Genomic DNA, 22805 nt, shown 5'->3' on the forward strand with positions numbered 1-22805 from the left:
AAAAAACCAAGATGCCCTTCAACGGATGAATGGATAAGGAAGATGTGGTCCGTATACACTATGGAGTATTATGCCTCCATCAGAAAGGACGAATACCCAACTTTTGTAGCGACATGGACAGGACTGGAAGAGATTATGCTGAGTGAAATCAGTCAAGCAGAGAGAGTCAATTATCATATGGTTTCACTTATTTGTGGAGCATAACAAATAGTATGGAGGACATGAGCTGGGCAGCTTGCTTATTTATTTATTTATTTATTTATTTATTTATTTATTTATTTATTTATTTATTTATTTATTTATTTTTGCTCCAGGTGATGCTGGTTAAGGCTACAATCAGCTGGGGACTCAACTGGGCTAGATCATCCCCAAGGACTCACAAATGTGACTGAGATTTGACGCTGCCTTCTGGGAGCTGAGCTGTGGCTCTGCTAGCTTTCCTCTGCACGGACTTTGTCTGTGGCTCGGCTTCTTCAAGGTAGATGGGTTCTGAGTGACTGTGTCCCCAGAGGAAGGAAGGGGAGGGAGGCTGTCCCCGTAAAGTCAGACCCAGCCCCAGCCCCAAACCTGATGTTCAGGCAGACCCAGAGCCAGGTGAGACTCACAGGAAGGGGAAATAAACTCGCCTCTCCATGGAGAGAGGGACAAATCTATGTTCATCTTTCGTCAGTCACAGGAATGAGCCTTGCCCGAAATTAATTCTAACTAAAATGTCCACTGCACAATTCATATTAAAAAAAAAAAATCCTAGCTGGGAGACTTACCAGATTCCTTGGTGGAAGATCATAACTCCAAAACCAACATTACTGCCCCCACCGCCCCCCGCCCCGAGGATGAAGAAGGAGAGGCGGTCACAGCTTACTTAACACAGAATGTCTGGGCAGCTTGAAAAGTTGTGTTTAGTGAGTTTTGCTTTGGAATAACGCCCTCTGCTCACCTCGAGGGAAACTCCAACAGTCGCCGGCAGTCCGCTGCTGCATTTCTTTCAGAGTTCGTGCATAATAGCCAAATAATATTTGAAGAGCATTAAAATGTTTTCAAATTCTAGTGTTAGGAAATCTTTAGTTCCTGTGAGAAATTGATATGATTGTTTTTTATACTCAATGCAAAACGTATAAGGAATATCAGAAAAAAAATTGCAGGTCAAATTTAGAAATACTGTAGGATATGAGTTGCATAAATTTACATGTTAACTATGCCTTAATGAGGATTTTTTTACACTTGCTGTATTTTCCATGCAGTTCATTGCTGTCTATTTCTATTTTGCCAGTTTAGTGTTTGGTGCTTATATATCTTCTAAAATACTCTCTAAAATAAAGCAGACACTATATGAATGAATGTAACAAACATCGCTACACTGTAATGATTGAAAGCAAGAGAATAGTGAATCCCTAAGCACCTGAAGTCTCACGGAGGGTAGGAAGGTGGTGCTGTAGGTCTCGAAGGTATTCTTTCAAAAATTCTTGCTTGTAGATGCCCTGTCCTTCCAACTAAGAATAAAAGGGATTTCCTTAATCCTATAACTAGTTTCTACAAAGAGCCTACACCAGGCAATCATACTAAAGGATGATCTAGTGATTTTTTCCCCTTCTTATAACAAGACAAGTGTGTTTATTATTACATTTTCAGTTCAGTCTTGTTCTGGAAGTCCTGGTTAGCAGAATAAGGGGGAGGCAAGGAGAGAAGAGGGGGGTAGAAGAAAGAAACATCAGTCCCAGATAGTTTACAGAAATTTAAGCAACACAGAAACTATTCCTGGTTTTTAGGAATCAAGGAGAAGTGATAGTTGTAACAAAGGTAACAGGAAAAAAAAAAAAGAAAGAAAAGGTAACAGAAATAGGAATGCAAGGGACAAAATGAAAGCTAGCATTCTGGCTTGTAATAGAGATTTCTAGTTGTCCCCCAGATCTGCTCTGCACTTTTTTTTTTTTAATAGTCATTGAACCCTTGAGTTACAATAGGGCACTGAACATAAAGAGAGTTTCTAGGCTCCCTTATAGCTAAGCATTGCTCTCTGACTGAGTTCTAGCATGGAATATGAGCAGAAGAAGTGACAGGTGACTCTTCTAGTAAGCATGCTGTTACAGGAATGCAGCTGTGGTGGTGGGTCTGGAAACGTGATGGACATTAGAACTTCCCAGAAACGGGGGGGGGGGGGGCAGTAGGAAAAAGGAACATTGATCTCTACCAGCAGGGAGCAGCCACAGGGCTGCTGAATACAACCGTGCCTTCGTACGGTGCACTAGCCCAGCAGGCTCCATTTCCAGGGATGACAGTGTGAATCAGTCCCTAGAGTGGTGCAGTGTACATCCTGAACAACCACACACAGTAGCCAGTAGTCTTGGGAACCTTCCACCTGGACTGTTCCAACTCTTATTATTCTGGCTTTATGCTACTGCCTCTGAACCTTTATTACAAGTAATAGAAGCCTCTCAATGAGGGATAGGTTTAGTGACCTCTAACAAAGAAAGGAAGTCAAACAGAATGGTAGCCAGGGGACGAGGTGAATTTAACATTGCTTGAGTGAATGCTAGGCGCAAAGTTCTATGGTGAAAGCGGGTGGAATTGAAATAGAGGACAGTTCCTGCCCTCCAGGAACTTCAAGTCTAGTGGAGAAAACACATAAACAGCAATAACTTTGGATAAAATAACCTTCGAGGAATGTATAATCTGGTGAAGAAAAAAATATTTTTTATTAATAGCATTAATACCCAGGAAGGAGTTGCAGCTCTGGGCAGTGAACTTGTAGAAAAGGCATTCAAAGCAGTAATGTAAAGAAGCAGCACTGAAGTGGTTGCCAGAGGCACCTCGGATACAGTGCCGACCAGAACCCATGGACCTCAAGTTGCCAAATCACAACATTCATCACTTTTCCCATAATATATCCTTAAGTTATAAGATACACCACGCTAATACTCTGGTCCGGTGCCCTTAGACATCCGGCTTTCTGCAACACATAAGCAGGTCACCTAGTGTGTTTTAAAGACTTTTTTTCAGCAAAGAAAAAGAAAAATCAATATTTTTTTTATTGGCGCACAAAAATGAAAACCTACTTGGCCTTGGAGGAACAAAACATCTCATTTATTTTACGATGTTTTCTCAATATCACTCCAGCGAGGCTTACATTTATTGAGGCTCCTGAATATGACCTTTCAAATACTTATATTGCATTGGTGGTTTTGTTCTAAACAGACTATGATAATAAGTAAGATCCTATAAAAGAAAATGCATTTGCAGAATAATTGTATGTAGCGTTTATGTGTGGGTGGGGACCAGCCAAAAATTCTGCAAATCTTTTCTTAATATTAGGACTGTTCTCATTGCGGTAGCAATTTGCTATTTAAACCTACTACGGATATTTATTGTGGATCTATTCTGAGCAGTGCTTGGCGGAGAACTGGAGTGATGTGGTTCATAAAATGAACTCTGCATTCTCATACAGTTGGCCACTGTCCAAAAGGAGATAGAGAAACAAGGCATAAATCACCCATACAGAGTGCTAAGCAGGGGCCCAAAGGGGTGTGAATATGTAGGAGAGGAAAAGATTAGTTCTTACTGGCTGAAGCTTGAAGCTATTGGAATAATGGATATTAAAAGGGTTGGAAACATTCCAATGCTCACGGTTAGAAATGAGTTTGGGGGGGCGCCTGGGTGGCTCAGTGGGTTAAGCCACTGCCTTCGGCTCAGGTCATGATCTCAGAGTCCTGGGATGGAGTCCCGCATCGGGCTCTCTGCTCGGCAGAGAGCCTGCTTCCCTCTCTCTCTCTCTGGCTGCTTCTCCGTCTACTTGTAATTTCTCTCTGTCAAATTAATAAATAAAAAATCTTAAAAAAAAAAAAAAAGAAATGAGTTTGGGGCTAGGGCAGGTGTGGAAGAGGGGTTTGGCGCAAACCAATACAACTAAGACGATGACCATATACAACAGAAGCACGGGGCATGGGCTGGGCCACGTAGGACAGTGCCCGGCTGGAAAAGCATGTCATGTGGATTCTTGCTCAGAGGACAGGCGTGCTATTTATTCAGCAGGGAGACAAAGGCCATCAGAGTTTTTTTAACATGGCAGGGACGATTCCACCTGTGCTTTCTTCATCATGGGAGAGACTGGAAGAGTCAAGTGTCGAAGGCTGGAAACCAGTTCGGAAGTTGTTGCTGCCTTCTCGCAGGCTATGTGTCCCGAGAGCCAAAACTGAAAGAATGGGAGGGGAAAAGAAAAGGCAGACGAGAGATCCGAGATGTTGTCGAAAAGTTGGTGACTGAGGGAGCAGTAGAGGAGGAAAAGCTACATCTCAAATAATCCTCTGAATCTGGAAGCATATGCATTATAAATATGACCTTATCATCAAACAGAAAAAAGAAAATACAGAAGACATTGTCTACATTTCCTCCAAAGATACACATTAATGGAATCCTACATATCCATCGATGGCCGGTCTATTCCACCGTTTCTCTCACTTTGCAGTCATCACTGATGGATTGATTGCTTCCTCTCATAACTCACCATTTGTTGGCTTGACCTTCAAAACAAATCCAGAATACAAGCATTTCATATCTCTGCTGTGGATATCATTCTGGCTCTGGTCACCATGTTCTCTTTGCAGGCATCATTGTGTCAAATCTCTTCTTTCCTCCAAGGCAACCCTGGCTTTCTTTAATCTGCTCTTAGCATGGCAGTCAGAGTTATCTCTAAAACAAAAGCAAAATCAAATTCTATACCCTAAACCAATATTACCATATAAATTAACTAACTAGAATTTAAATTAAAAATTTGAAAAAGAAACAAAAGTAAAATCCTGTCATTCTGCTTCTCAAAACCTTCCAGTAACTCCCCACTTTGCTCAGAGTAAGAGCCAAAGTTCTAACTCCAGCCTAGAAGCCTTGTATAATCTTTTGCCTCTCCCCTACAGCCACAGTCACCTTCTACCTCATTTTTTGCTTGTTGGCTCCAGCCACACTTGACACCTTGCTGTTCCTGGAGAATGCCATCCATGCTTCTGCCTCAGGACCTTTGCACTTGCCATGGACCCTTCCATTCCCTTCAGGTTTTTGCTCATAATGTCACTTTACCAGAGAAGCCTTCCCCAACTCCCCTGTGAAACAGCAACCCTCCTCCCACCACAGAAATCTATACTCCATACACTTTAATTTAATTTTTCAAAACACTCAGCAAAACACATATCTAGATAGTCTGTGTCTCCTCTATAGAATGTAAACTTGAGAAGGGAAGACTTACTAGTCTTTCTGCTTTCTCTCATTGCTGCATTTCCAACACCTAGAACAGCATGGCACAGAGTCGGCACTGAAATATTTATTGGATAAATGAAAGAATGAATTCAGTCAGCATAAGACTGTATTCCATAAGCGTGTACTTCGTGCTCCCATTATTGGCAGTTACCTATGATATAGCATGTCATGTGTAGAGACAAGCAGCTTATTAGGAAGACCTGGTAAACTCGTTCTAAGTTCTAACTGCTGAACAAAGCCTTGTCACTACAATACCTTAGTGACCAGGCCAGTGGACTGCATGCTAGCAAACTAGAAAACTTTGTGGTGGGGGGTTAGCCTAACAAGTCATCTTGGCATCATTTTTTTTTTTAAAGATTTTATTTATTCAAGGGTGCCTGGGTGGCTCAGTTGGTTAAGATTTTATTTATTCATTGGAGAGAGAGAGAGAGTGATCATGAGCAGTGGGAAGGGGCAGAAAGAGAAGGAGAAACAGATTCCCCACTGAGCAGGGAGCCTGACATGGGGCTCAATCCCAGGACCCTGGGATCATTACCTGAGCCAAAGGCAGACGCTTAAATGACTGAGCCACCCAGGCACCCCTGATACGATTCTTAAAAAAAAAAAAAACAGTTCAATCAGTCATATGACAAATTTATTAGACAACTATCTATATGCCAACACTATGCTCAAGGCACGGAAAGATGAAAAGTTGTTTCTGCCCTTAAGGGGCTTACAATTTGTTTAAAAAGAAAAAAGGACAAGTAAAACTGCAATTAAAAAAATGTGTGTGCCAAGGGGCACCTGACTGGCTCAGTCGGTGGCATGAGTGACCCTTGACCTTGGGGTTGTGGGTTCAAGCTCCACGTTGGTCATAGAGATCACTTAAAAATTAAATCTTAAAAAAAAAAAAAAAGTGTGTCTCCCTGTGCTTGGTGAGCAGAAGAGGGGCAATTAATCTAGGAGAGAGCCCACAGAGGAGGCCAGGCTGGAGATGAGTCTTGAAGGACAGAGTATGCAGATTTAACAAAAGTGGCAAAAGCATGTGGTTCTGGAGGAGTTTGGGGTAGGAAACTTGGGAGGAGTTCTGTATGGCTCGTTTACAAGCTATCTTCTAAGAGGAGATAGAAGATGAGGATGGAGATAGAGGTGAGCTGTGGTTATGAGGGAGACCAAGAAAAAATGTTTGCTGGTCACTCCAATAGGGATGCATCATGATAGAACGGGCTCCCTACTTATAGGGAGGAGAGTTGCTATATGAAAGTTTACTTTTAATTCCAGTACTGGTTAATATTTTTCCCCCCAAAAAGCTCTCAAGTATTGTAGGTTAAGAATAAACAAGATTTGAGCTCTAATCACACATCAACTGTGATTAGTTTAATTGAATTGAAAAGTTGATTATAGACTGGAAGTTACATACTTCTGTTTTATTTCTATCAGGTAAAGTTCATGGTACAATTTGTGACTTAAAATTAAAAGACATTTTTTTCCCTGTGTAAGTGTTCACATTTTTTATTTTTTACTCCAATGTAAAGGTACTTAAATCATCTTTTAAAAAAAATTTTTTTAATTATAGAGTAAGAGAGAGTATGTGTTTGAGCGTGGGGAGGGAGCAGGGGGAGAGGGAGAATCCCAAGCAGACTCCCTGCACATCATGGAACCAGATGCAGGGCTTGATCTCCCAACCCTGAGATCATGACCTGAGCTGAAAACTAGAGGAAGTTGCTAATGGACTGAGCCACCCAGGAGCCCAATAAAGGCACTTACATCATCTTGCCAACTCCATAAGGCCCTCCTGCTCTCTGAGAGTAAGCAGCCTTGAACTACAATTACAAGATCTCTAGAGAAATTCCCAACCTTTGGAGCAAGGACAGCAATCTCTCATCTGACATACCAACTGACACGTTGACATTTAAACTCTTTGAACCATAAGAGGCACAGTGACTAAACCTTGGCATGTGAATGCATCTCACAGCCTTCAGCTCTCAGATATCCCTTCTGCTTGAACTTCATGCTAGAAAACCCACCTATGTCTGCCGAGTACCTACTGGTCTCATTGGCTGAAGAGTGGTCAACCACTGATGCTCCTTCTTAGCCTAGGATATGGGGAAGGATATTTTCAAAAATTGACATGTTAATTCAACACCAAAATTATGGGTTTTTGATGAGGTGTCAAAAAAATCTGAATAGGAAGAAAAGTGATGACAGATGAGAAGACGGAACAGTTTTCTTTTTTTTCTGAAAAAATTTTTTTTTAAATTTTTAATTTTTTTTAAATTTTTTAATTTTTTTAAACATATATTTTTATCCCCAGGGGAACAGGTCTGTGAATCACCACAGATGAAAAAAAATTTTTTTTAAATTAACAGATAATGTATTACTTGCCCCAGGGATATAGGTCTGTGAATTGTCAGGCTTACACATTTCACAGCACTCACCATAACACATACTTCCCCCATGTCCATAACCCAGTCACCCTATCCCTACCCTCCCACCCGCTAGTAACCCTCAGTTTGTTTCGTGAGATTAAGAGTCTCTTATGGGGGCACCTGGGTGGCTCAGTGGGTTAAAGCCTCTGCCTTCAGCTCAGGTCATGACCCCAGGGTTCTGGGCTCAAGCCCCGATTTGGGCTCTTTGCTCAACAGGGAGCCTGCTTCTCCCTCTCTCTCTCTCTCTCTACCTGCCTCTTTGCCTGCTTGTGATCTCAGTCTGTCAAATAAATAAATAAAATCTTAAAAAAAAAAAAGAGTCTCTTAAGGCTTGTCTCCCTCCCGATCCCATCTTGTTTCATTTTTTTCCCTCCCTACCCCACACAACTCCTGCCCTGTCTCTCAAATTACTCATATTTTACTATTTAGATGATGGGGTGTGGACTTTTTAATTGCTTTTGAGGGGGTTCTCTGTGCCTCCTGGATTTTGATGCTTGTTCCTTTCCCCAAATTAGGGAAATTATTTGCTCTAATTTGCTCCCATATGCCTTCTGCCCCTCTCTTTCTTCTTCTTCTGGGATCCTAATTTTTCTAATTTTGTTTCATCTTATGGTATCACTTATCTCTTAAATTCTCCCCTCATGTAGTTGTTTGTCTCTCTTTTGCTCAGCTTCTTTATTCTTCATCTTTTGGTTTTCTATATCACTAATTCTCTCTTCTGCCTCATTTATCCTAGCAGTGAGAGCCTCCATTTTATTGCACCGCATTAATAGCTTTTTAAATTTCAACTGTGTGTTAGATTTTAGTACTTTTATTTCTCCAGAAAGGGATTTTATTTCTCCAGAAAGGAATTCTCTAGTATCTTCCATGCTTTTTTTTGAGCGCAGCTAGCACTTTGATAATTATCATTCTGAACTCTGGTTCTGACATATTACTAATGTCTCTATTGACTAGATTCCTAGCTGCCAATAGTGCCTCTTGCTCTTTTTTTTGTGGTGAGTTTTTCTGCCTTGTCATTTTATCCAGATAAGAATAGGTGAATGAGAGAACAAAAAACTAAAAGGGTAGCAATGACGCCAGAAAAATATACACTAAACAAATCAGAAGAGACCTGAAACTGAGAAAAGGGGCAAGAAAGGAGGAAAAGAAGAAGAAGAAGAAGAAGAAGAAGAAGGAGAAGGAGAAGGAGAAGGAGAAGGAGAAGAAGAAGAAGAAGAAGGAGAAGAAGAAGAAGAAGGAGGAGGAGGAGGAGGAGGAGGAGGAGGAGGAGGAGGAGGAGAAGAAGAAGAAGAAGAAGGAGAAGAAGGAGAAGAAGAAGGAGAAGAAGAAGAAGAAGAAGAAGAAATATATATGTACATATATTAGACTGGTGAATAGAATAGAGCCACACACTTGATTTTGGGTGTATTTTGGTCTGTTAGAAGAAACTACTTCCTAAAATTTTAAAGAAAGAAAAACTTATATATATACAAAAATAAGGATAAACACATGAAGGGATAGAATATGACTGTAAACATTAAAATTTTAAAAGATTCTAAAAAAGGAACTGATAAGATAAGAAGTTGGTTGAAAAGAGAAAAAAAAAGAGGAAAGAATGTGATCAAGCTGGAGACTAGAAAAAAGCCATGTACTAGATTTAGGGTATATTTTGAGCTATTAGAAGAAACTGTGTCCCAAAATTTTAAAGAAAGGAAAAACCTATATGTATACAAAAATAAGATTAAATACAATAAAGGGATAGAATATGACTATAACAACGAAAATTTAAAAAGATTTTTTAAAAGGTAGTGATAAGATAACCTAGTTAAAACACATTAAAATAGGAAAGAGGAAAAATTTTTAAAAATAGAATAAGAAAAAATAAAACAAAAAATTTAACTTTAAAAGACCAAAGAATCATAGGGAAAAAACCATGAATTCTGTGTTGCTTTCTGCTAGCTCCGTAGTTCTCATTGATTGGAGAACTTGGTCTTGGCTGGATGTTCTTGCTGAACTTCTAGGGGAGGGATCTGTTGCTGTGATTCTCAAATATCTTTGCCAGGGGACAGGCTAAGTAATCTGCGCGGTTTGCTCTCAGGAGCTTTTGTTCCCTGAACACTTTCCGTAGAGCTCTGGAAGACGGGAATGAAGATGGCGGCCTCCTGATCTCCACCCAGAGTAGCCGAGATCTCAGGGCCTCACTCCTCAGGGCGCTCTTGGAGAAAAGCAGTCAATCCCTCCCATCTCCCTGGTCTCTGGCTGCACTCTGTGCTCACCTGGCCTGTGAATGAGCATTTCTATCTTACGGCCGGCCACGTTTGGAGTCTCCAAACCCAGTCAATTCCTGCAGCCCGCTCCTGCCACTCCTAGAGGAGGAAGGTGAGTCTCCCTGGATCTGCTTGTGGGGTCCGTGTTCGAAGAGCAGTGGCCCGACTCTGCCGGGATCATGGTTTAAGGTAACCCTGAACCGTGAGCCCACTGCTTGGCTTCGTCTCTGTAGCCGGCTTCCCTGCTCTGATACCTGGGGGCTCTGCCACACTCAGACACCCCTGGTCTTTCTGTGACCCTGCGGGACCTGAGGTCACACTGTCCCCCCGACGGTTCTACCCCCTGAAGAGCCTCTGGAGCAATGTCCCTCAGTGGGGCAGACTTCTAAAAGTTCCGATTTTGTGCTGCCTTGCCTTGCCAGGAGCTTACCCCTCCCCCATGTGGTCTCTCTTCCCATGTGTTGCCTCAGATTCACTTCCCTGCACGTCCTACCTTCCAGAAAGTGATCGCTTTTCTGTTCCTAGAATTGCTGCTCTTCTTTTCCTCTCTCTCCTGTTGAGTTTGTAGGTGTTCAGAATGGTTTGATAACTATCCCGCTGAACTCCTGAGACCTGATGATATTTAGGTCTCCTACTTCTCCACCATCTTGGTCCTCCCTCGGAACAGTTTTCACTGAAGGAGTGAGAATAGAATCAGGATTATCTGCGTAGGAGCTAGAAAGTTCTACCTTGGAATTTGGGCCTGGCTGAACTCCAACTTTCCTATGAATTCCTGGCTAAAACTAACTGGAAATCCTCATACTGGAAGTCAGGAGATAGGAAAGTTGGCTACTCTAACCGGTATATTCAAAGTCTCCGTGGTTTACTGTCAAGCCAAAAATGGATCCGTATGCCACTCACTGCCAACAGTGTACTCAGGGATCCAGGTTCCTACTAAGCCAGGGCTGTGCTACATATCACATATGGCTCTCCTAGGTCCATGTGCCTATCTCACTATCAAGTTTGTGGAGCCACAGAGAAACACAGATTCACATGTGGGACTTTTTATGGGCCAGATGTGGCAGTGACATTCCCCGGTGTTCCATTAGTCATGCAGTCAAATGATGAAGGAAGAGGAAACAAGTTGGTGAGGAATTTTATTTCACAAAGGAAAATTTGCTTTCACTGTTCCTATGGGCCTCTTTAAAAAGGGTCTCCATTTTGATTTTTAAAACATGTTTTTAAAAAAAATCAAAGAAAATTGGGAGGGAACAGCTCATAAGTCCATCCTATAATTTCATATATTAGTAATCATATACTTTTTTTACCGATATCATTTTTAGATCTATGCATAGCAATTATTATTATCACTTGAAATAGTGATATCATACTTCATGGAACTGATTACTTACATCATTTACCCTTTTTCATTGTTAGTTTGACTCTAGGCTTTTTCTTTTCCACCACTGTAAGTGAGGCTGCAATGAGCAACTTCTAGAAGATAATGTTTTTTCTGCTACACTCTTTTCTTTTTTAAAAGATTTTATTTATTTATTTGACAAAGAGAGTGACAGTGAGAGAGTGAATACAAGCAGGGGGAGTGGGAGAGGGAGAAGTAGGCTTCTTGATGAGCTGGGAAGCCAATGCAGGGCTCGACCCCAGGACCCTGGGATCATGACCTGAGCTGAAGGCAGATGCTTCATGACTAAGCCATCCAGGTGCCCCACGTCTTCTTATAATTATATGATTGCATTATTATAGAAATAATTCTGAGGTGAACACATGTCAGCAGATACTTTTTGTTCCTATTGAACACTTTCCTTAGAATATATATTGATCAATTACATTACTGGGTTCAATGGTATGAATGTCTTGATAATTCCGAACCTAGTTTTTCATCATGTTAATTTTCTAGGAGTTTATACTAATACTCAGTGCTATTAACATTACCATTTTATGCTGGCTTCACCAGCATTTATAAAATGTTTTCTGAAACTAATTTAATGGGCATACAATGGTACTTCAGAACTGTCTTAATATTGATTCCTAAGATGCACATTTTTGTGTCTGTGGAATTCATGATGTTTTCTTGATACATCTGAAAGAGCTGTTTATCTGGTAAAGATATTTATCTTTTGTCTATTAGTTTTATCTGAAATTTCTTTTCCTTTTCCTCTCCATTGTGTCTTGTGATTATAGGTTTCCCACACTCCCTCCCTAGAGAACACAAGTACTTGGATGGGCACAAGCTTTGCATTTTCTTTTGTGATGTTTCTATTATTTGAAAGCATAGAAATCCATATAGAGTAGGACCTATTTATGACTTTGTGTTTTATTCCATTGGTCTGCATGTTTATTTTTGTGGAAATCCAGTACGGTAGGTAGCTGAGAGATATTCAGAGATTGGGAATGGGGTGTAAGATCAAGGAAGAAGTCAACCGCTAATTTTCTATATAACATTTTCTTATTGGGCTGTTTTAAATATCTCAAAGAACAGAGGAGTGTGTAGAGGTATCTGTGTGTCTGTGGCAGGAAAAAGTGTTAGTAAGGAAGGACAAAGGGAAGAAGTGATGAGAAATTATGGGGTTTGGGACAGATGGAGTTGCTGGTAAATTGTCTGGGGTTCATGCAACTGTGATTGTACTTCTCTGTATTGACTTCATGGATTCCAAGCAGCTTCTGATGGTTAGACTTGACAGAGCACAACTTTGTATTTGATTATTAATATCTGGTTTAAGCAAGGTTTCAAAATGAGTTATTCACAGCAATGAACAAGTTTTCATTTTTTTTTCTAAAACAAATCAAGGCAACAACCTAGAGAGGTATTAAATTTAAGATGGAAAAATGCTATCAGGAAGATAGCCTTGTAGTGTTTAATAAAATAATTTTGTTTTTCAGGAAAACATAGAATAAATGACTTTAAAATAAACACTGCAAAAATCGTGTGCAGAATTCATATTTCCTTATGCTGAAAGACAGAAAAAGAACTACTTCAAGTAAAAAGAAATGTACAATTTAGTTACGAGAATGCATTGGGAAGTAGAATTTATGTAACTGCTTGAGAGTTATTTGCATTTGTAATGAAGGGAATTCAGAAGTGAAGCACTGTGGACTTGATTTACCCAATATTGTGATAATTCTTAACACTCTCCAGATTTCTTGATAATATATAACTTGATTGTAGCAGAGTTATTGGAAGTATATGGAATCTGGACAGAATCCAGAATCTAGTGGAGTCTGGGGGGAAAAAAAATCCTTTCATATGGTGAATATACAGAGGCACGATACAAACAAACCTTCATCTATTTATTCTAGTTCATGGCCTGGTCACATCCCCTGCCAAAGCTTTTCTGGGAAGCTGTAAGGAGAAAATGATTTGTTGGCCTAGCTTCTGACTTGACTTCGTGCCTCTCTGTGGGGGATCACTTTACATTTCCTTAATTGCTGGGACAGCTTGTATGGTTGGCAGTTGTTTGAATTGAGAAATGGATTTTAATGAACTACAGTTTCTTTTGCTCAGCTGGAATTGAAGTAGTCACAGACCAAATTAACAGCCGTGGTCAAAGCTAAGACGACAGCTGTGTCACAGAAAAGGAAAGGTAAGGTTTTATGCTCCTATATTAGGATCATGCTCTTAAAATAATGGGTTTTGCAACTTCACACTTTTGAGTTAGAGTCTTGTGTTTTTTTTTTTTTTTTTTTTTTAGGTACCAAAAGCCTCCTCCAAGGTAGTTTTAGAAACATCAGATGTCAGCACAGGGAAAGCGACCTGGCTGAAGATCATTCATTATTAATCAGATGATAATTTATGTTGTCTTGTGATTTAGAGTACATAGTCTTAGTTTCTTCTTCATCATGGCCAAATAAGATAGGTCATGAACATTCCTCCTGAACAAATACAGATAAAGTTTAAGTCATATGGACCAATAGAAATTGGAATTATACTCTCTAATCATTAATTTAACATGACATAGCTTCTACTACTACTGTGTGCTCCACGAACATTTCTTTAGGCCATTTGAAAATACTTTTTTGTGTTGAGATAGATTTGGAACTGTATTAGGTTCAGGTGTATACATAATAATTATGTAATAGTTCAATATTTGTAGACACTACGTAATGATTACCACAATAAGTCTAGTTACCATCCACCGCCATACAAGTGACCTCAATCACCCATTTCACCCATCCCCCAAACCCCTTTCCTTCTGATAGTCACCAATCTGTTATCTGTGAGTTTTTGGTGTTTTGTTTTGTTTGTTTTTTAGATTCCACATAAAAGTGAAATAAGTCAGACAGAGAAAGACAAATACTGTATGATGGCTAGATTTCCTTCTTTTTTTATTGTAGAGTGATTTTCTTTCTTTCTTTCTTTCTTCGTTTCCACACAGCATCTCCTTTACCCATTCATCTGTGGATAAACACTTGGGTTGTTTCCATATCTTGACTATTTGTACATAATGCAGCAATGCACACCGGGGAACATGTATCTTTTCAAATTGATGTTTCCGTTTTATTTGAATAAATACCCAGAAGTGGAATTGCTGCATCATATAGCGGTCCTACTGTTAATCTTTTGAGGAACTTTTATACTTTTTCTCACACTGTCTGCACCAGTATACTTTCCCACCAGCGAAGCATGGGGGTTCTTCGGTTCTTCTTTATCTACATTCTCGCCAGCACTTGTTATTTTTTGTCTTTCCGACTTTAGCCATTCTGACAGGTGTGAGGTGGTATCTCATTGTGATTTTGATTTGCATGTCCCTGATGATGAATGATGTTGAACAGCTTTTTGTGTGCCTGTGGGCCATCTGGATGTCTTCTTTGCAAAAATCTATTTAGACCCTCTGCCCATTTTTTAAATTGGATTATTTGGTTTTGATTTTTTCCTATTTAGTTGTTTTCTTCTTAATATAGTTTGGATATTAACCCTTTATTAGATAAATAGTTTACAGATATTTTCTCCTATTCAGAAGGGTGTCCTTTCTTTTTCTTGATGGTTTGCTTTGCAGAATCTCAATCTCAATAGTTTACTTTTACTTTTGTTGCCCCTGCTTTTGGAGTCAGATTCAAAAATTCAGTTGCAACTATGAGGTCAAGGAGCTTACCACCGTTTCTTTTAGGTGTTTTATGTTCTCAGGTCTTACGTCCAGGTCTTTAATTCATTTGTGTGTGGTTCAAGACAGTGCCTGGTTTCATTATTTTACATGTAGGTGTCCAGTTTTCCCAGCCCCCTTTCTTGAAGAGATTATCCTTCCCCCATTATATTTTCTTGGCCCCTTTGTCAAAAATTAATCAACCACTTATGTGTGGGTTTATTTCTGGGCTCTCTGTTTTGTCCACTGCTGGCAGGAGTTTTAGATTGGTAACCTCTTTGTAAAACTGGCAGTACTTTCTAAAAGCTCCTGACAGTGTACCCAGGAGAAATGAATATATATGTCTACCAAAAAAACACATACGGCAACACTTCCAGCAACTTTGTTTATGGGAGTGTAAGACTGGAAACAACCTTGTATTCATTAACAGGAATGGTTGAAAAAATTGTGATGTAGTCATAGAAATAAAATTTGACCTTGCAATGTCGTGGACTGAATTAGTGCTACCCAAAGTGTGGATGATGCTTGTAGACATTATGTTGAGTTCAAGGAGTCATGCACAAAATAATTGATACAATATGGTCCTATTTATATGAAGTTCAAGAACAGACAGGGCCACTCATGATGGAAGCTATCGGAATCGTGGTTGGCACTGTTGTGAGTGGAGGATTGGCTCGGAAGAGCATGTGAGAGTCTCTAGTGTACTAGACATATTTTATATCTTGATCTGGGGGACAGTTGTATAAATATCAATAGATGTAACCCTTCACTGCGTTGTACACTTAACATTCTTTACTGAACACATTTAGACCTCATTGAAACATAGAAATATTTGCTCAGGTTTATTCCATAGTTCTGGAATTAAATCAACAAGTCAAGTTGAGCAATGGCAAAAAGCAGGAAGGAAGAGAAGACCAATAAGGCATATTGTAGCTCTCTTCAAGCAGTTGAGAAGATGTTATTTGAAAAAGAGATTTGCCTTATTTTTTTTTTCTTTTAAATTTTTTATTTTTTATAAACATATATTTTTATCCCCAGGGGTACAGGTCTGTGAATCATCAGGTTTACACACTTCACAGCACTCACCAAAGCACATACCCTTCCCAATGTCCATAATCCCACCCCCTTCTCCCAAAACCCCTCCCCCCAGCAACCCTCAGTTTGTTTTGTGAGATTAAGAGTCACTTATGGTTTGTCTCCCTCCCAATCCCATCTTGTTTCATTTATTCTTCTCCTACCCACTTAAGCCCCCATGTTGCATCACCACTTCCTCATATCAGGGAGATCATATCTAGTTGTCTTTCTCTGCTTGACTTATTTCGCTAAGCATGATACGCTCTAGTTCCATCCATGTTGTTGCAAATGGCAAGATTTCATTTCTTTTGATGGCTGCATAGTATTCCATTGTGTATATATACCACCTCTTCTTGATCCATTCATCTGTTGATGGACATCTAGGTTCTTTCCATAGTATGGCTATTGTGGACATTGCTGCTATAAACATTCGGGTGCACGTGCCCCTTTGGATCACTACGTGATTTGCCTTATTTTATATGGCTTTCTTAAAGGGGGGAGGGAGAGAGAGAGAATCTTAAGCAGACTCCACGCCTAGCACAGAGCCCTCTTGGGGCTTGATCTCATGACCCTGAGATCATGACCTGAGCCAAAACCAGTCAGTTGCTTAACCGATTGAGACACCCAGGTGCCTCTCATTTTATATGGTTTTGATTGAAGGCCAAGGTCCAATAAGAAGAGTTAGATGCAAGAAAATTTATTTGAATAGAATAAGGTTGTTTTTGTTTTTGTTTTTTTATTAAGAGGGTAGAAATTTATTAAATACACTGCAAGGAAGCAGAGGGTAGGATAGCAGAGGATAGGCCGTCTGCGGCCTGGATTATGGAATAGCTACACATTTCAGCCCATTATAATAAAATTGTTACAATATAATTATAGACAACTAGGAAGATAAATTATATGAAATAACATAGAAGCAAATCAACCGAAGAGAGTTCATGTTAATGTTTTTAGTTAATGTTCTTCCAGGTTTCTTTCTATGGATAATTTTTGTATTTAGGTTCTTAAAAATGTTCAATAAACTTTGTATTTGCCTTTTAAACTGATGTTATGAGCAGCTCCCTTATTATTTCAAATAAGTGGTAGTCTTAAATTTTTACAGAGCTCGTAACATGGAAATATGCTATGACAGAGAGAGCTAGTTATTGTTCAGTATAGTTTCACACCCCTCCCCCACTCTCCAACACTCCAAAGTCATGGAATTCTAGATTTGCAGCTCTGCAAATGACTGGAAATGGGGTTGACAAAGGCCATATTCAGCCTGTTGTCTGTTTTCATATGGCCTACAGGCTAAAAGTGTTTTTATAGTTGCAAGTGTGTATTAGTTGGGGATTCTCCAGAGAAGCATATATATATGAGTTGGCTCCCATGATTGAGGAGGCTGAGAAGTGCCAGCATCTGCCACCTGCAACCTTGGAAACCTGCAAAGCTGAGAGCACCATGCAGTCTGAGGTCAAAGGCCTAAGCATCAGGAGCTCTGATGTTTGAAGACAGGAAACTATGGAGCTCCAGCTCAGGAAGGGGGAGAAAGATGATGGTGGCCCACGTCTTCTTGACTCAGTCTACTGAATCAAATGCAAATCTCTTTTAGAGACGCCCTCACAGACACACCCAGAAGTAATACCTCACCAGCTCAGTGGGCATCACTTACCCCAGTCAGTCTAGTTGACATGTAAAATTAACCATCACAAAGGAATTGTTGAGAAGAGGAAGAGGAGGAAGAGGAGGAAAGGGAAGAAGAAGGAGGAGGAGGAGACGGAGAGGGAAAGTAGGGAGAGGAAGAAAATACCATGGAGGTGTTATGTGGTTAAAATAGTTACTACCTGGCCCTTTACAGAAAAATGTTTGCTGATCCTTAATGTAGAATAAAGACAACATTGCTGAGTGTCCCTTGCAGCTAGCTTGGTGGGTCCATGTGCTTAGTTCAGGCCCATGTACCTGGGCTACCTCTTTGCTATGTAGGAGGGACATACTTCTTTGCTCACCTTTTTCCTGCTTCCTGGCACATGAGTGCTATAGTGAGCCATGTAGATGAAAGGAAAGCCCTAGGGATGGAGCAGTAACAAGACCGGAAAAGCCCAGATCTCTAGGTAACCTTGTCACCAGTGACTGTGTTGACCCTAATCACTACAGATAGTTACCTACCGAGAAATACATTTTTATTTCATTTAAACCACTGTTATTTGGAGTGTCTGTAACATGCCACCCAATTTACGATGTCATAGATTCAGTATTAGTGTAGACACCACTAAGAAAGAAAATATACTTTCAAATACACTATTTCACAATTTTATTACCACTTAAAATCTTTGTTTTTCAAAAGATTTTTTGGGGGGAGTGCCTGGGTGAGTCAGTTGGTTATGTGTCTTCCTTCAGCTCAGGTCATTGTCGGGTCCCGGGGTCCTGGGATAGAGCCTCTTCCCTCCCTGACCTTCAGGCTCCCTGCTCAGCAGGGAATCTGCTTCTCCCTCTCCCTCTGCCCCCACCCGCCCACTCATTCTTTCACTCTCTTAAATAAATGAATGAATGAATAAATAAATAAATAAATAAAATCTTTAAAAACAGTAACAACAAGAATGCTTTTTTTTTTTTTCAAAGACTCTTCTAGGCTTATTTTTGAAATTTTAAAAAATCATATCTCCCTCTTGTGCACCCATAAGAAGGCCCCAAGAAACATAATAAGCAAAATAAATTGGTTAAGGGAGGACTAGAAGTTCTTCAGCTTCTAGTGCAATTCCTCTAAATGATTTTTGACCCAAGATCATCAGAGTTTGTGTTTTCCACATGATACCATCCTCTGTGAGGACAAGGGTATTACCGACACTGCATGGCTTGCAGGAGTGTTCTCCACTCTGGTGTATGCAGTGTGGATATTCGTGCACAGACCATGATCATTATGTCCCATGTGCTGCCTGAAAGAGAGGGATTGTAAGGTGCATCCACATCCCTGAGCCGTTAACATGTGAAAAGAGGCATTTTTGAATCAATGAATAATGCTTCTGCAGAACACGTAGAAATTTGACAAAGAAAATAATCATGGATATTCTTGGGGACATTAATACTATGGTGTATTCCTTTTAGTTTTTTTAACATTTTAATTCCAGTATAAAAACACAGTGTTATATTAGTTTCAGGTATATCCTTTCAAGTTTTAAAAACATTCTTATTTATATAATGGCTATCAAAATGAACCTACAATTGTATACCCTGCTTTCTCATTTAATCATAAGCATAATTTCATGTTATTAATAGTTATGGTAAATATTTCCTAGACATGTAATATTCACTATGTCGATGTCCAATAATTCACTTAGTTATCCATTAATAACTTAGCTAACCAAGTTCGCAAGCCAGAATGGAACCTCCTGAGAATTTTATATGAATGAGAGTCAAGTATAAAGAAAATGACAATGGAATCAACCATATAGGCTTTCAGGATATTTTTTCCCTAAAAGTAAATAAATGTCCTTAAACTCCAAATAACAAATGAGAAATTTAACTTAAGCCTTTGCAGTCATCTTACAACCAAGAAGTCTCTTCCTTGGCCTTATTGAAAATGTTCAGTAATGCACCTCATGCTACGTGATCACCAAAGGATGACCATCACTCCCGCCCAGCTGTGGGGACAGATCCTGCGATGGAAACCATTTTACCAAAATGTCTTTTAAGAATATTGAGAGAGGACCTTAAATGCTCACAGTTTAGGTTTGAACAAAGCCCCAGAGACTGAAAAATCACTCACAGCAGAATAAAGATCTCAGGTCAGATTACAGTTATCTTGTCACAGGAAAATCCTGTGAAAGAAATAAGTGAGATGATTTGATAGCATGTTAATAGCTCCCTGAAGATAGAAGAAGAATGGGTAAAGCCCCCCAAAAAAAGAAAAAAGAAAGAAAAGAGAAAGAAAGAAAAAAAGTAGTATCTGGGATAATTCTATTCCAGGACAGTTATTTTCGTTGATGTTCCTTGTAGTACAGACTTCTAGGTTATTAAAATTTTGACACAGCCTAGACAGAGATTATCACTTGCACAGGAAAGGATTATGGCTCCTGAAAAGATTTTCATGTTTATGAAGCATAGCACCAGGTCCTGACAGTAGAAAAGAAAAATTAAAAAAAAAGCCATCCATAATAGAGCAAGAGGTTCATCCTTAGTTGTTCTGAATTTTGAAAGAAGCAACCTGTGGGGACCACCTAGAGCTACAAGATGGGGCATAATTTTTGATTTTACGAATAACAGACAAGACGAGAGCATTTATTAGAAAGACCTTTCTCTAACTCACTGTCTGGTTTGCTTTCTCTCTTTTTTGGACAGTTACGGATACAAAGAAATAATAACTGCAGAGCCAGATAAAAAGAGTAAATGTTTCACAGAGAGGAGCTCTATTCTGTATTCAAGGTATAATTTGCCTTTGACAATTACATGTTAAGTAACTTCAGAATGATAACGCAGAACTTTAGACAGAAAATAAAGGAATGGAGAGAAAAACAGAAATGTGAAAAGAGTAGTATGTAGAGTATGTTTTCTGGCATTGTTATAGTCTTCAATAAGAGTGCCTGGAGGGTGTTTGGTTTTAAAAAACTAATATGTCTCCAGAATGGGAAAAATACTTGCAAGTCATCTATCTGACAAAGGGACTGGTGTCCAGAATATATAAAGAACACTTACAACTCAATAAGAAGACAAGGAACTCAATTACGTTAATGGGCAGGGGATTTGAAGAGACATTTCTCCCCAGAGGACATACAAATGGCCAATAAGGACACGGAGAGATGTTTCAGGAACATTATGATTAGGGAAATGCAGATCAAAACCACAATGAGAGGCCAGTTCAGACCCACTAAATTGGCTAGAATTTAAAAAACAAGTAGAGTCATAGCAAGTATTGACAAGGATGTCTTGGAATCGAACTCCTCATACATTGCTGATAGGGTTGTAAATGGTGCAGCTACTTTGGAAAACAGCTTGGCAGTTCCTGAAAATGTTAAATATAAAGTTAGCGTATGACCCAGAAATTTCACTCCTGGGTATATACTGAAGATAACGCAAGCTATGCCCATACAACAACTGGTACATAAATGTTCACAGCAGCATTTATGTGTAATAGTCCCCAAATGGAAATGTTCCTCGGCTGATGAGTGAATAATAAAATGACATATATTCATACAATGGACTGCTATTAAGTGATAAAAATTAATGAAATACTGATCCATGTTACATGGATGAACCTTGAAAATATTATGTTAAGAGAAAGAACTCATGAAAGACCATGTATTCCATTTATGTGATATGTCCAGAATAGATAAATTGGTCGAGATAGAAAAGGGACTATTGATTGCCAGGGGATGGGGGCAGAGAGGAATGGGGAGTGACTGATTGTTCATGAGTATGGGGTTTCTTTTGGGGTGTTAAAATGTTCTCAAATTAGCAGTTTATTCTTTTTTTATGAGTAATTTATTTCTTTGCATTTTTATTTATTCATTTGACAGAGAAAGAGCAGAAGCCAGGGGAGCAACAGGCAGAGGGAGAGGGAGAAGCAGGCTTCTCACTGAGCAGAAATCCTGATAGGGGACTCTATCCCAGGACTCTAGGAACATGACCTGAACTGAAGGCAGACGCTTAATCTCCTGAGCCACCCAGGCACCCCAAATTAGCAGTTATTCTTGCACAAGTTTTATTCTTGTGTATTCAAAAACACAAATTATATACTCACAAGTATGATTTTTACAGTATGTGAAATATATCTTAAGAAAGCTATTATAGGGGCACCTGGGTGGCTCAATGGGTTAAGTATCTGCCTTCAGCTCAGGTCATAATCCCAGGGTCCTGGGATGGAGCCCTACATTGGGCTCTCTGCTTAGCAGGGAGCCTGCTTCCTCCTCTCTCTCTGCCTGCCTCTCTGCCTACTTGTGATCTGACAAATAAATAATAAATCTTAAAAAAAGAGAAAGCTGTTATAAAAATTGATAACAATTCAATTTAGACTATAAACAATTTCTAAAGAATCAATATAGGGTTAGGTTTCTAGATTCCCATAATACCTTTTCTTTCAATAATATGAATGGCTGTATTACCTTTGTTTACGTGACTGAATCATGAAATTGAAATGATAATTAGTCTTCTATCTGACCAGGCTATTGTGGGTTTTGCTTTCTTTCATTTATTTTTTTCCACTTTATTACAAATCAGGAATGAAAACAGGACTTTTAATTATTTGTTGCGATAATGGAAAAACTTAGTTTTTAAATTTTAATTACCCTGCGTGTTCTGTCAAACGTCAACTCACGCGTTTTTCCCCAGAATATACAATTAAAGGAAAGGATTGACTAGAGGTGTAGTGACGGAGAATGATAAGCATACAAGTCTGGTCTTTTCATGGAACTTTTCTCATATTTAAACCTGATTTCCTACTTCATGTGGGCATTTTTTGTATGCCAAATAATTTCAAGGGCATATTCTGCTTCAACTAATGTTTTTCAAGAATGGTTTACCTAGGGCCGCCTGGGTGGCTCAGTTGATTAAGCATCTGCCTTTGCTCAGGTCATGATCTCAGGGTCTTGGGATCAAGCCCTGCTTTGGGCTTCCTGCTCAGTGGAGAGTCTGCTTCCCTTTCTGCTTTTCCCCTTCCCACCCCTGCCCCCTGTGTTCTCTCTCTCTCTCAAATAAATAAATACAATTTTTTTTTTTAAAAAAAGAATGCTTTTCCTTGCTTTGATATTTTCTGATCATTGTGGCCAGCAGAACAGTACCCTCTTCTCCTT

General features: G+C 39.5%; 1 protein-coding gene across 1 annotated transcript in view; it reads left to right on the forward strand.

Annotated features, from left to right (window-relative positions):
- Nucleotides 1–1360, forward strand: part of HACD1 (3-hydroxyacyl-CoA dehydratase 1) — a 27659-nt gene extending 26299 nt beyond the window's left edge. The window contains exon 8 of the mRNA XM_059404238.1: nt 315–1360. The gene's annotated coding sequence lies outside the window, so the exon portion shown is untranslated. The remainder of the gene's footprint in view (nt 1–314) is intronic.
- The last annotated feature ends 21445 nt before the right edge of the window (nt 1361–22805 follow it).

Source organism: Mustela nigripes, chromosome 6, assembly GCF_022355385.1.
Source record: "Mustela nigripes isolate SB6536 chromosome 6, MUSNIG.SB6536, whole genome shotgun sequence".
Classification (NCBI taxonomy): Eukaryota; Metazoa; Chordata; class Mammalia; order Carnivora; family Mustelidae; genus Mustela; species Mustela nigripes.